This window comes from Mauremys reevesii, unplaced genomic scaffold, assembly GCF_016161935.1.
Source record: "Mauremys reevesii isolate NIE-2019 unplaced genomic scaffold, ASM1616193v1 Contig6, whole genome shotgun sequence".
Lineage (NCBI taxonomy): Eukaryota > Metazoa > Chordata > Testudines > Geoemydidae > Mauremys > Mauremys reevesii.
This window is the reverse complement of record NW_024100873.1, coordinates 740019-755181: the sequence shown is the minus strand read 5'-3', so window position 1 is coordinate 755181 and position 15163 is coordinate 740019. Positions and strand designations below refer to the sequence as shown.

The window sequence follows — 15163 nt, the reverse complement described above, 5'->3', positions numbered from 1 at the left end:
TGACAAAAATGACTGGGCTGTGGAACAGCTTCCATATGAGGAGAGATTAAAAAGACTGGGATTGTTCAGCTTGGGAAAAAAAACAAAAACAAAAAGAAGAGACAACTTAGGGGGGATAGGATAGGGGTCTATAAAATCCTGAATGTTAGAGAAAACCTATTATTTACCCCTTTGCATAATACTAGAACCAGAGGTCACGCAATGACGTTACAGGCAGCAGGTTAAAAACAAATCCAAGGAACTACTTCACACAACGCATAGTCAACCTGTGGAACTCATTGCCTGGGGATATTGTGAAGGCCAAGACTATAACTGGGTTCAAAAAAGAATTGGACGCATCCTCCATGAATGTATCTATCAATGGATATCAGCCAAGATGGTCAGGGGCACAGCCCCATGCTGAGTGTCCCTGAGCCTCTGACTGCCGGATGCTGGGACTGGACAGGTCATTCAATAATTGCCCTGTTCTGTTCATTCCCTCTGAAGCATCTAGCAACAGCCACAGTCTGAAGACAGGATACAGGGCTGTGCGGACCATTGGTCTGACCCAGTTTGGCCATTCTTACGTTCATCAGCAAACTCAGCACAAGGAGCACGGAGTCTCTCTGTACCAGGCTGCTACATTTCAACTAAAGCCAAAGAAACTAAAGGTGTCAATTCACCAGCAGAGACTGAGGAAGGTCCAGGTGCAGCAGTGCCCAGCCACAGATTCCCCAACAAACAGAGGGGAAGCCCCATAACAATGACGACACTCAACACTGACACCCCCCCAATAACAGAACAAAAAAACTCTGAAACAAGCCAGCCAACCAGTTCAAAAAAGCCAAAACATACCCCACGTAGAGTTTTACCTCAAAAGGGAAGAGTGCAGGAGACTCCATGAAGCCCACTAAGGGTCTAACTATTGATTTTACATGGGAGGTGCACAGACACCACAGTGAAGAGTGTCAATGCAGAACAGTAAAGTGAGACAGACAGTTCTTCTGGGGAGGGAAACACAGAAAAAGGAAAACACTGATTCCCAAGGAGGATGCTCAGATACTGCGGAGGATGGGCAGCTCAGACAGGTGCTAGTCACACCACTTAGCCAGCACACAGATCCCACGGGGACGGTGGGTACAATAACCTGAACAACCACATATGAAATCACAGTTTGATGCCATCACCTTGCAAAGCACCATAAAACTGTGCATCAAAATAATCCACACAGCCACCAGTTCTCAGTGAATGGGTTCTGGAAGAGGCCCTTACCTGGCCTGGCATCCAGTGAGCCTGTTCCTCAGTTGAACTCTGGCCATGCCTCAGTTTCCCCTCAGCAGTTGGGTAATAAATTCAGTGTAGCTCCCCACAGTCACCATGGCAACAAGTGTCCTCCCTCTTCTGGGAGGAGTGAGAATCCAAACAAATTAACACAAGCCCTTCGCCCTTCCTGGGCCACAGTCCTCTTCTCAGCATCTCCCCTTGGTTGCAGGGTTCACAAAAGTCCATAATTCCCACTCCAGGGTCTGTGCACCACTTTCTTCCCATGATGCAGGGGAATGAAGAGGGAGCTACAGAGTAAACTGGTTTGTAACCTTCACCAGAGCAGCTGGGCCTGAATCCCTGTGGGTCCATCACAGGAGTGGGTGACTAAATTTGTTAGTCTCTAAGGTGCCACAAGTACTCCTATTCTCCTTACAGTGTGTATGGTAACACCCACTGTTTCATGTTCTCTGTATATATCTCTTCCTACTGTATTTTCCACTCCATGCATCCGATGAAGTGGGCTGTAGCCCATGAAAGCTTATCTCAAATAAATTTGTTAGTCTCTAAGGTGCCACAAGTTCTCCTGTTCTTTAAACACAAGAGGGGATGAGAACTGTAGAGATCAGAACTGAGGAGCCCTGTCATTTCCCACCCAGCTCAGCAGGGACTGGGGGAGGGGTCTCGCCTTCACTCCCGCCAGGCCACAGCGACAGGGCAGGGCTAGCAAAGAACCAAGGCACCACCTACTGCAGTGGCTCTTAAACTTTTGTACTGGTGACTCCCCTTCACACAGCAAACCTCAGAGCATGAGCCCCCTGATCAATTCAAAACACTTTTATATATTTAACCCCATTCTAAATGCTGGAGGCAAAGCAGGCTTTGTGGTGGGGGCTGACAGCTCATGACCCCCCCCATGTAATAACCTCACAACCCCTTGAGGGGTACCGACCAGGGCCAGCTCCAGACCCCAGCCCATCAAGCGCGCGCTTGGGGGGGCGTCCCGCTGGAGGGCGGCAGGCGGCTTCGGTGGACCTCCCGCAGGCACGTCTGCAGGAGGTCCACTGGAGCCGGGACCGGGGACACCAGACCGCCCCCCCGCAGCGCGCCTCCCTGCTTGGGGCACTTCCTAGAGCCGCCCCTGGTCCCAACCCACAGTTTGAGAGCCCCTGACCTATTGGCTTGGCGTGGGAAATCAACACAAGCCACACTGTGCATGCTCCGTTTCTACATAGCTCGCTGTGCCACCCATCACCCCAAAAGATCAAACCTGCCCCCCACATTCGCCTCCTGAAAACAACCCCACCCAGCCTGGTTACAGCCCCCACAAAATATCCACCTGTCCCAGCCTGGCCCCCTAATTTCCCCAAACAAATACATTCCCGCCCCGCCCGGAGAACTGAGCGCCTGGAGCGCAGAGAAGCTCAGAGCCCTGGGCCGGTCCGGTCCGGTCCTGTCCCCTCTCACCTGGCCCGGGCTTGCAGCGCTTCTGTTCACAACCACAAACGGCTGCTGGAAACAATGAATCAATGCGGAGCCAGGAGCGGGTTATAGTCAAGACTGGAGCCGCCTCCTCTTGGGCTGGAACCGACCCACCTCCCCTGCTCCCCGCCCCCGCAGCCTGCTCGGTCCGCAGCTCCCTGGGGATTTCTCCGGCTGCGCCTGGCTTCCCTGCTGCTGTTTTCCCAAGAACCGGTCACACCCTGGGTCAGGGTCCTTCCTCCTCGCTGGCCCGGGGCCGGGGATGTGCAGTGGGGAGGGAGTTTCTTACTTAGCAGGTTCCTCACAGGGAGAGTGGGCTGGGGGAGGTGCCACAAGTACTCCTGTTCTTTTTATGAATGGATTAGCAATTCTTTGCTTTTATACTTAACCAATTATCCAAGGATCGCAAGGTGCTTTGGGTGAGCATGTTTACACCCATTTCACAGAGGAGAAATTAAGGCAGAGGCACAAACCAACACCCTGCCATGTTCACATACTCAGTAGCAGCACTAGGAACAGAACCTAGGCATCCTGACTCACTCCTCTATTTTAACCATTAGACAACTTTCTCCCAGGGCTGGGTTTAAAATGGGTGCTTTGACCACTAGACTTCACTCCCCCACATCTGGGTAAAGAACTCAGGCGTCCTGAAGACCCACCTTCTTTTAGGCTATGGCTACACAGTGCACCTTACGGCACCGCAGCCGCAGTGCCGTGTAGCTGTACTTTATCACCAGGAGCGAGCTCTCCCGGCGATCAAACAAAACCACCCTGAACGATAAAGCGCTGTCAATACTGGCGCTTTTCAGCGCTAAAACTTTTGTCAGTTGGGCGGGCGGGCGGTGGCGGGGGGGGGGGGTGTTCATACCCCTGAGTGACAAAAGTGTTAGCACTGAAACTGCCAGTATAGATGTTGAGTCTGAACTTTTGATGAGCTTAAACTTAACCCAGACTTGATGTCTCTGTCTGAAACTTTTTACTCAAAGCTCTGACCTGCGAACTACTCATGACACCCCCCTCCGCTTAAGTAGCCATCTCCCCTTTTGTCTTTTCAAATTTACATTTTAACCTGTTTTATCCTGTAGAATCTTAATTGATTATGCATGACCATTATGATCTGTTAATCACTTTGTTTACTTCTGTGTATAAATATTGATGCTCAACTCTAATAAACTTGCCACACTTACTCCGAAGCCTTTTAAGCTAAGGATAGTGTGAGCCCGTTGATCAACGAAGTGGTGTCTGGTCTCTGACAGATTGTGAGCCCCATACCAACTCCGCACGAACTCGGGTGCTGGAGAGGTGAGTAAGGACTTGCTTTTTACCTAACAATTTGGGGGCTCGTCCGGGATATCCTTCTGGTGCGGTGCCTCTGTCCAGTGGTCAGACCACTCATATACGAATTGGCAGGCGCCACGGGAGATTTCTCCCAGCCAATTCAATATTGAGGGGTCGTGTACTGGACAGCAGGATAAACGCCAGTTGGAGGGCTCCTGTCAGACACCATGGTCAAGGGACTAGCGTGCCTCTTGAGAGTCCGCTGGGGATTGTAAATAAGTTATGGAACGAAGGGAAACTCCCAGTACAGACAGGAATGTCTAGGAGGAAGTTGTACACACTGTGTGTAAGACATTGGACTGGGTATACCGCGGTATTGGTCGACCCGGAGATGAGGTGGCCTTCGTATGGCTCTTTCGAACAGGCCGCCTTAAGAGGAGTAAGGAGCCAGATCGAAAAAGACCATCCGGGACAGTTATGTTACTGGTTTTGTTGGGACACAGCAGCAGAGCTGTGGAAATCTTTAAAATTATGGCAGTCAGGTATTCTCCGAGAGTGAATCCTCCATGTTATTTCGATGAAGAGTATAAACCACGGCGTGTTTTGACTCGTCAGTTGGTCCCCACTGCACCTGCCCCTATTCCTCCGCAGGGGGACTCTCTCCAGAGCGCAGAGGGGAATCTGCAGGACTCCAGATCAGAATCTCTGCAGAGGGATAAGGAGGAAATGGAAGGGCACACCTTGGGAGGAGTAATTACTAGGCAAAAGATCAAGCAGATGCAGCAGGATGCATATCCCTCCCCTGAGGATAGCCCAGAGGCTGCCTCCGCCAAACCTTTGTGAGTAATATAGGTGTAAGTAAAGAAATGCCTTTACAGGTGCACGACCAACCTTTTGTGGACACCCCCCTTTCAAAGGCGGGGCGCTACCACGTGCTGATGTTTCACTATTGGGAGGGGATCATATGACTACGTGCCAGTTTCTCTCCCTACAGGCTCGCCTCCGTACCCTTTGGAAAGCCTCGCAGTTTTCCCAGACCGTGCCGCTGGAAGAACAGGTCCACCCATTCCAACCAGGGGACTTCGTCTGGGCCAAAAAGTTCGTTCGTGGCAACACCCTCCAGCCAAGGTTTACTGGACCCCACCAGGTTCTTTTAACAACCCAGACTGCAGTGTTCCTGGAAGGACGCAAATCCTGGATCCACCACTCCCACGTCAAGCCAGCCGTAGTGAACCACAGTGATGGACCAGCAGCTCTTGCCACCACTGAGGACACTGCCTCTGACCAGTGGACCAGCTTACCTCTTTCAGACATCAGACTTAAATTGACTCGAAAAAAATGAGAGGACCTTTTATTCTGACAACTGTATGTTTTTATTATGCCTTTTTAGTTTATTTTCTGCTTATGAAGATAATGCTTTTATTAAATATTCCCACGAGGTTAAAACTCGTATTTTAGAAAATAGAAGTAATTGCTGGGTATGTACTCAATTTCCAGTAAATGCAGAACAGGGACTCCCCTTCGCACCCATTCCCCTGACCACTGCTAATATAACTTGAATGCCACTGGCTAGAGTAAAAGATCCAGTCCAACACAATCTTACATGGGACAAAACAGGAGTGCCAATTAACAAATATCTCAGGGTAACCAATCAGACAGGATCACTGTGTTTTGTTAAAGAAAAAGGGTCAACTTTTGTGGGAACAAGTAAATGCAACATGTATTTTAATGGCACTGCCTTTAGTAAAAATCTTGGCTTCAAGCCTTGCGCATCCCACTTATCCCATATGTGGATCCCTCACCCCAATACAACTTTTTCATGGGTGGGCAAGCCTTCAGAGACAGATTTTAAGAAGCCCTGTTCAGATCACGAGGGTGTCCAACTAATTGTTAAGAAATATACGATTGTCTTCTACAACTGCTCAAGCAGTACTACACTGCACTTTGAAAACACCACTACCAAATTGTGCCTCTGCGGTTCGCACAACGACCCTCTGCGTTACCAGGGGAACAGTGGTCCAACGGGTGGTGGGTTACCTCCTACTTTAAGAAATGAAATACCCGAAACGCACTGTATGAAACATACTGGGTGTGCGGGCCCAAAGCTTATTACTCTCTCTTCCCTGATTGGGCAGGGTCATGTTATTTAGCGTGGCTCACACCGCCTTCTCGCATCTCCCTCACTCCCCCTCATTTTCCCCACGTTCGTAACATCCGTGAAACTTTCAGAAATATTAATATCCGTAATGGTTTGTCGTGGCAGCGGTGGGCTGGTCTCATTAGCTTAAGGGGTGGTGTCATCCGTCTACAGGGACTACTAGAATCTTTAACCAATAAAACTGCGACTCTATTTGAAAATCAGTCCGGGAAAATGTCCCAGCTGCGCCAGTTAACTTTGCAAAACCGAATGGCTTTAGACATAATGTTAGCAGCCCAAGGAAAAACTTGCGCCCTCATAAATGAAAAATGCTGTTTTTGTAAATGACACCTACCCTAACACTTTTCAACGTACCAAACATCTAAGGGAAATGGCTAAGAACTACTCCTCTGGCCAGCCACCTTATAATTGGTGGGGAGCCTTATGAAATTGGCTGCCTGAATTTGGGTGGGTTAAAAAACTCTTGGTGGGTATTGTTGGGGCCATAGTAATCCTTATAATACTGTGTTGCTGTATTCAGTGTGTCCCCTCCCTCATAAACTCATGTGGGTCAGTTTATTCTTTTCCTACTTCAGCCAAAGGCCGTACTCTCTTCGAGTTGGCCCAGGCTGAAATTGCCAAGCGGCCCTTGGCCCCTTCCACCCTACATTTTCATCTTCATATGCACAGCGTATGAAATCTTTTAACTCGTTACAGCACAATGGACCAGACACTCGGTTGGTATAAATCACCATAGCTCTGCTGATGCTGATGGATCCGTGACAACTGACGCCAGATGATGATCTGTCCTGATATTCCCAAACTCTGACATGCAGCGTTCAGGATAGTTTAGGCAGTTGGTCCCATTTCACTGCAAGTTATTTTGTGAGAGAAAACGAAGACAACATTTTGGGGTCAAAAGCATCAGCACTTTGAGAACAGAAAAACAATCTTTTCTCTTGGTTGACAGAATGGATTTCGGAGTTTTCCTCGGGTATTAGAACTGCAAGAAAAATTGACCTCTCATCTTAGTCTTTGCCCCGTAATGTTAAAGCTTGTTGCAAGATAGAGATCTCGCTCTCTTGAACTCAAATGGATTGTGTAATGGGAGGTGGGGTTTATTTGTTCTGCCAACACCAGGGGACAGAATTCCTCAGAGCTCTGAATCACAAGTCAGGCACAAGCGGAGTGAGTGTGTCGTTAAAATACCAGTTGCATTTCCTGGCAGCAGGAGGTAGTTAGACACCAATATATGGTCTTCAAATATTGTTCAAGTTCTTAGACATGTTGATGCTTCCTTTTGTCTTTCCCTCTGTTTTATGCAGTTCATGTATCTGAAAATCCCCCCTAGCAAGAAGCACGTCCAATCACAAATACACTTAGAGGAGCACGGCAAGATTTTAATCAATATCTGCCAGGATTAGAGCTGTGAAGACGGTTTCTTTCAGAGCAGCAGGACTAGACGTCTGGATGTTGCACAGCCAAAGGGCAAGGAGCATTCTGCTGCTGAGCGCTGAGCGAGAAGGAACATTTGCAGCAGCAGCATGAGAGGGTCCAGGACTCCAGTAAAAAGTCAGGAAATGCACCTGCCCGTGCCCGTCCGATTCAGATCTCGATTGAGTGCTGCCAAGGCCCCCAGCAAAGAGCCTGTCATGCCACATGCCATTTAGCTGAGCCCTGGTGGGATCCTTATCAGGCAGGATAATGAGGGTGATGCTGCAGCTGGGAACAGGGAAGATCCTGCCAATGGCCCTAAAGGCCAGGATGTGACCTCACATCAGATCAGGAGGACCAGTTTGGAGACAATAGCAGTGAAAACTCTGCAGAGGGGGATGTGCCTGGCCAGAGACCGGAAGTCCACGTGGTTACTGCAGCTCTCTAACCCCTCCCTCCCATTGTTCTCTAGAGAAATTGGACTTTCAACACTGAGGATTTGGTAGGTTATGGCCAAATCAGTTACTGTCCTGGATATTATGCCCTTCATTGCTGTGTGTGTCTGGGGGGTTGTGCAGATGCCACAACATTTGCATGGCCTCCTCTCCCTTCCCCTCCCCTCCACCAGCCTCTGCTGGGCACAATCCCAAGTGGATGCAGGGCACTGGGGTGGAAAGGTTTCGGAAAAGCCAGCTTTGCTGTTTATCCAAGAGTTCAGAGTATGGGCTGTACGGCTTGTGCTGAAGCCCACGGTCGGTAGCAAGTTCACAACTAGAAATCAGTGCCCCTCGGTCCGTTTCACCGCAGGCAGGCAGGTGGGGTTGGAGGGGTTCAAACACGGCTTGGGTCAATGCTCTCCATCCTAGCTCAGGCTTTGGTTGGTTTCCTTCATTTCTCTCCCAGTCCTGGTAACTTATTCTGGAAAGTTTCTCAGGCAGCAGGAATTCTCCATGGCCTTTCAGGAGAACTGGGAGTGCAAACCTGCTCAGGCCTTCATAATAGCCAGGTCCCTACCAAATTCAGGGCTCACTTTGACTAGTTTACAAACCTCTGGCCTTGAAATTGACCAACGTCACCATTTCGATGTTTCCACCTGACATTTCATGGTATTGTAACCATGGGGGTCCCATCAACCTGGGAGAATGGGGGAGTTCAGAGGTTGTTGTGGTGGGGTCACAGCATTGCCACCCTCACTTCTGTGCTGCCTTCAGACCTGGGCTCCAAGGGCAGCAGCCAGCAACCTTTCTGAAGCTAGAGGAGGTTCCCACATGTGCAGGTGGGGCCCTGCTGTTGGCAGCACCTCAGCTCCTACCGACTACTTGGGAGCACCTTGGCTCCTACCATTTTCGGGGCATCCAGAGAAATGGACCCTTGAGCCCCAGAAAGAACTGCAAGGGAAGCCCTGAGCACTCACTGCAGAGGCCAGGCAGAAGCCCCGAGCCCAGGCACCTAGAGCGCCAGCAGGAGTGGGGAGGGGCATGAAAGTCCTGAGCCCGGTGCCCCAGCACTGGCTGCAGCCACAGGGGGCCAGAAGCTCTGAGTCCGGGCACCCAGAGACGTGAGTGGAGCAGAACTGCCAAGAGCAAAGCCCTGAGCCCAACGCCGGGCTGATGCAGCGCACTCACTTCTGCATTGCCTCTGCAGGTGCGTCTGATATCCCCACGGAGAGGAAGTCCTGTCCCCAGCCGGGCAGAGAAACAGCTAGGAGGCCCCTACTGGGTTCTCCTGGCTGAGGGGTCCAGCAGGACGGGGAGATCGGATTTCACAGGGCAGGGCTAATTCGATCTAGCCAAAAAAGGCACAACAAGAACCAACAGCTGCCAGCTGAAGCCAGAGAAATTCAAATGAGATGTAGGCACACAGTTTTGACAGTGAGGGAGACTAGCCACTGGAACAAATTACCCAGGGGAGAGGTGGAGTCTCTGTTTCCTGGTGTCTTGTCGTCAAAACTGCCTGTCATTCTGGAAGGTGCCTTTTAGTGACTTACAAGCAATTGGGCTTCATATGGTGCAAAGTGCGTGAAATTTCATAGCCGGTGAAATAGAGGCCACATTAGGAGACTGAATTGTTTCATAACCTCTATGAAAAGCTCAGTGTGGGGTGCGGAACAGACTCTGCTGTTTTGCTGGGTGGCCTGGCTGGTCCCCAGAATCAATAATGAGCAAGTGGGGTGATCCAGGCTGCAGCTCAAACATCCAGCTGGGCTGGCCAGGGGCAGACATCAGGCCTGCCAGGGAAAGGTGGGTGCGGCAGTGACTTCACAAAGGCCTTTGGCAGGAACTCAGCCTATTGGGCAAAGATGATGAGGCGTCTGTGACCTCACAGAGCTCCCTTGCCAACAGCCAGGCAGGACAGGGATGCGGGGCAGGGGGAACCTCGCAGAGCCCTGGAGCCTTGCTGCAGCAAGCCTCCATCTCGTGGTCTCTCAGAGACAGTTGCTGTAGGAGAGAGTCTGTGCGTGTGTTTCTCATTCCTGTGTGTTTCTCATTTCTCATTCCCCTCAGCCAGGAGAACCACAAAGATATTGTCATCTGTGTAGAAGGTAAGAAAAAATACAGGCTCTAAATACAAGATAGGGGACTCTATCCTAGCAGATTCAAAGGCATCACCACCCTCCTAGGGAAAAGTTTGTGCTAATATCTGAGCTTTCCACCCTGCAACTTGAGAGCATTGCTCCTTGTTCTGTCATCTGCCAGCTCTAAGATTTCGTGAGAATCAATCTTTCATTAGGAAAATAATTCAAAAACGCAAATACAAAACACTTTGAGTGAAATCAACCCCTCCTGATCTTTAGTGTCTGGGAGTGTGGGCCTTGGGGGCCAGACTGAGACCCTCATGGGCTAGTAACACCCAAGAAGCCAGTAAAATAATTCCAGTTCTCTTACCATCCAAGCCTCCCTAATCCAAGGAACAGCTGAGGGCTGAGGGAGACAGAATGTCTAACTCATGACTGAAAATACAAAGATGTGTTATTGGCTTTGGTTGGGGGACAAGTAACAAATCTGTTGGGATTCTTGCCCCAAACAACAATCGCCCATTGTCCTTTAGAGCACGAGGACCCTAACGCGCCTGACTTGCTCAAATCTCTCTCCTGCTAGGGCTGAGAGAATTTTCTCCATCCCCCATGATACCGAGGGAAAGAGAAAAGAAGTGACCTCTCTGGTCACACAGCAAGGGCATGCCAGAGCTAGAAAGAGAAGCATAAGAAAGAAGTTGTATCAAAATGTTTTGCATTTCAAACTAACAAATTTCTTAAACAAAGGCAATTTGATGTGTGGTTAGTGAAGTGAAATGATACATTCTTGTCTCCACGAGTTTCTAGATTGATGAACCAGTAGATCTATCCCCTAGTTTTTATCCCTAGATTGAGGGAGGAAAACAAGTTTGCCTGTTTTGAGAATTCCCAATGGTTTTCTTGAATTTCAACAAACTAGTTGATTGAACTGAACGATTTGAATAAACTGAAAGGAAGACAATATTTTCTGCACCTTTCAAGGAAGCTACTGCTGCCCAAAGCTGGGTTAGCATTTCAGCTACTTTGCTTCCGGGGCCTTAGCTATCACATCAGTGGTGCGACTGTCTGAAAAGCTTGGCAGTGAACATGTTCTACTGAACGTTATTTTTTCTCTTCTATTTAAATTATTTAAAAGATTGTCATAAATTGGGCCCTTATCAGAGGTTGTCAATTTCCAATATAATTATGACAGTGAGGGAGACTAGCCACTGGAAGAAATTACCCTGGGGAGAGGTGGAGTCTCTGTTTCCTGGTGTCCTACCATCATAACTGGTTGGGAAGGTGCCTTTTAGTGAATTACAAGCAATTGGGCTCAATAGGGTGCTAAGAGTGTGAAATTTCATAGCCCGTGAAATAGAGGCCACATCAGGAGACTGAATTGTTTCACAACCGATGCCTCTATGAAAAACTCAGCGTGGGAGTGGAACAGACTCTGCTGTTTTACTGGGTGGCCTGCTTGCTCCCAGAATCAATAATGAGCAAGTGGGGTGATCCAGGGTGCAGCTCAAACATCCAGCTGGGCTGGCCAGGGGCAGAGGTCAGGCCTGCCAGGGAAAGGTGGGTGTGGCAGTGACTTCACAAAAGCTTTTGGCAGGAACTCAGCCCATTGAGCAAAGACAATTAGTTGGGAATTGGTCCTGCTTTGAGCAGGGGGTTGGACTAGATACCTCCTGAGGTCCCTTCCAACCCTGATAGTCTATGATTCTATGAGTGAGGCCTCTGTGACCTCACAGAGCTCCCTTGCCAACAGCCAGGCAGGACAGGGATGCGGGGCAGGGGAACTCGCAGAGCCCTGGAGCCTTGCTGCAGCAAGCCTCCATCTTCCCTTTACCAGTTAAAGGTTATGAGCAGACAATGGCTGGAAGTTGAAGCTAGACCAATACACACTGGAAATAAGGCGAGGAGCATTTTTAACATCAGAGTTTGGAGCAATTCACTGAGGGTTGTGCTGGATTTTCCACAACTGGCCTCTTTTAAAATCAAGCGTGGGTGTTTTACTAAAAACCTGTTCTAATTCCTATGGGAATTATTTTGAGGCACATTCTATGGCCGAAGTGAAACAGAAAGTCAGACGACAGTGGTTTCCTCTGGGCTTGGAATTAATCTGTGACTCGCTGGGGGCGTTTGGAATGTGGCCCTTTTGCTTCCTCTTCCTCCTTCCCTCTTGTCCCTTCTTCTCAATTGGAAAACGGGTCACCAGAAAAGCCTGATTTCCACCCTGTGCCCTTCCATTAGTGCTGTAAGCTGAAGGGCATTGTGACTTGAGAGTGAATTCAGCCAGTCAGTGCTAACTCTCCACAGGTGATTTGCATAAGTCAGTAAATGAGCCTGCAGGTTTCCGTGGGAGCGATGCCCAAGGCAGGGCTCAGGCTTCGGGTTTATGCTCCGGGTTAGTGGAGTCAGGGAGCGACAGGTGGCTGAGTTACCTCTGGTGTCACAATGTTACTGCTCAGGTTCTTCTGCCTGCTGCACCACCTGGGCAGTGACTGTCAAGGGGAAGGTTTTGTGGATTTGAAACTTAGAAACCAGGAAGCGCAGGAGAGGAATGGCTTAGAGAGTTTGGCAGTAAAATGTAGGTTTTGAGGCAATATCCTGTGCAATTGCTACTGGATCCGGGACGGAGACAGCATTCCTGCCCCTCCCACCACCTCTTAGCTGGGCCTACATAAAAGAGACTAGCTAGAGTTTTGCACGCTTGTTTGTTTGAGGCTGAGCAAATAAGGCCCAACAGATTACTGCTAGGATGAATTTTGCTGCCTCCTCTCCTTGACTAGAATACAAGCAGTTTCTGATTCTCTCAGATGAAGTAGTTCTTTTTTAAAATCAAGGGCAAGACCAATCAGTGGCTTTTTCACAGCCCAACCCCAATCCCCCCAAAAGAGATTTTATTTTTATTTAAACTGGGTGTTTTAAATTTATATTGAAAAAGTTTTTTTTTTTAAACTTATCCAGTATAAAATTTGAAATGATGACAAGTGATGTTAAGGCCTCTAGTTGCTCCAGCCTATTAAAGTAATTTAAATAAGTACATATATGAAGAAGTCCATGTTTGCTGCCAAGTGTCAGAGGAAGTCAAAGCACTGAACTGTTGGAAGTCATTGCCTAAGCACCTGGGCATCCAGAAGTTATTGAAACACTCAGCCAGATTTTGGCAGCACTAGCCTCTTCTGCGGGTGCAGAAAGAATATTTTCTTCATTCCAGTTGATGCAGCTACTTCATTCAAATGTAAGAAACTGATTGGGAGTTCGAAAAGGATGAAGGCTTCTTTTCCCCTTGTAAAATATGAATAAAGGCTAGAGAGGAGGAGGTGTGAGCTACTACTTCTAAAATCTGGAAGGACATTATGAGCAGGAACAATCAGTTCAGGGCACGAACTAGAGATACTTCTTTACCTCAGTTTGTTTGAAATGAAACCAAATGGTTGAGTCAACCTTTTTGTTTTTCTGTATCCTGCAAAACCAGCAAGTCAACATGTTTGAATGGATCCCTATTCCTAGCATCATAGAAGACTAGGGCTGGAACAGACCTGAGGAGGTATCTAGTCCAACCCCCTGCTGCAGGCAGGACCAACTAACTTCATCATCCCAGCCAGGGCTTTGTCAAGCTGACCTTTTAAAAACTTGTAAGGATGGAGATTCCACCACCTCCCTAGGAACCCATTCCAGGGCTTCACCACCCTCCTAGTGAACTAGTGTTTCCTAATAGCCAAGCTAAGCCTTCCACAGTGCAACTTGAGACCATTGCTCCGTGTTCTGTCATCGGCCACCACTAAGAATTTCATGAGAATCAATCCCTCATTAGGAAAATAACTCAAAAATACAACTACAAAACATTTGGAATGAAATCAATCCACCCTGACCTGTAGTGTCTGGGGGTGTGGGCCTCTGAGGCTAGACTGAGACCCTCATTGGCTAGAACCGCCCAGTGAGCCAGTAACAATATCCACTCCTGTTACCGTCCAAGCCACCGCAATCCAAGGAACAGCTGAGGGCTGCAGGAGACAGAAGGGTGCTGAGAGGGTCTAACTCATGACTGCCAACCCAGAGATGTGTTATTGGCTTTGGATGGGGAACAAGGAGCAAATCCGTCAATCACTACAACAGGTCCCACTCAGAGCCAGGGAGACTGGGAATCGAGTCCTGCTGGCACTTCCCAGCTCTGGCTTTCTGGAGGAGGAGGAAGACCCCAGCTCCCCTAGCTGACCCTGAGGCACCTTCTGGGCCCAAATGGAGGTGGCCCCGGGTACAGCTATGGAGTGTCCCAGGAACGTTCCGCTAGTGGCATTGTATTGTTTTCACAGCCAGTTTCGATATCTGGTGTCTACCCCTTGCCCTGCTGGCAGGGCATTGAGCGGCACCCGTTGCCGGCCACCTGGGTGTGGAGATTGAAGAGGGTGAAGAGAGGAGCAACCCTGAGCATCTGCCATCCTGCTCCATCTGATCTAGAATAAGTAAGTGGAGTTCTCCAGAACCATCCCCAGTGTGGTGGGAATATCCCACCACTACGGCTCCCAGCCCGTCCCTTGTCAGGGTTTGTTCCCCAGGTTGAGGGTTCCTGTGCCCTGGGGTGGGATGTGACGGGAGGAGAAATTGCCTCAGCAAAGGGGAGGTGGGCAGGGGAGCAGGCAGGCTCGTTAATGAGAGGCTGCTTTGAAGCCAGACTCATGGCTGCTCCCCACTCTGTTCCAGGATGGAGCGAATCAGGCAGATGCTCAGGAGGAAGGCCGGGCAGGTGGCTCCACAGCCAGAAGACGACATCAGGCAGCCTGCCCAGGCGGAGAGCGGCCCCTCTGTCCCCACGGGCGGGGAAGAGGCTCGTGGCCAGGGGAAAGGGAGGAGCTGCTTCTCCTGCTGGAGGAGGCAGAACACAGTAGCTCCTCTAGCTGACCCTGAGGCACCATCTGGGCCGAAACGGAGGTGGCCCGGGTTCAGCTGTGGAGCAGAGAGCCAGGGAGGGCAGGAGCCGGGACGGCAGCTCTGGGGCTTCCTTTGCAGGAAGCCAAGGAGCCAGGAGCTGCGCCCAGGGCCCAGCAGGAGCCGCCAACCACCATGGCAGCTGAGGGCCCTGCGCCAGC

At 49.7% G+C, this 15163-nt stretch overlaps 1 protein-coding gene and 1 long non-coding RNA gene across 3 annotated transcripts in view; one reads left to right on the top strand and one right to left on the bottom strand.

Moving 5' to 3' along the window:
* Nucleotides 1–15163, bottom strand: part of LOC120394448 (C-type lectin domain family 2 member B-like) — a 1239960-nt gene that overhangs the window by 669873 nt on the left and 554924 nt on the right. The window contains exon 1 of one of the 2 annotated variants that reach the window (XM_039518684.1): nucleotides 1252–1334. The exons of the other annotated variant lie outside the window; for it this stretch is intronic. The gene's annotated coding sequence lies outside the window, so the exon portion shown is untranslated. Of the gene's footprint in view, nucleotides 1–1251; nucleotides 1335–15163 lie in introns of those variants that run through there. 2 annotated transcript variants of the gene reach the window in all.
* Nucleotides 10056–15034, top strand: LOC120394468. Its single transcript, XR_005592294.1, has 3 exons — nucleotides 10056–10115; nucleotides 14390–14539; nucleotides 14778–15034. It is a non-coding gene; the product is annotated as an uncharacterized LOC120394468 (long non-coding RNA).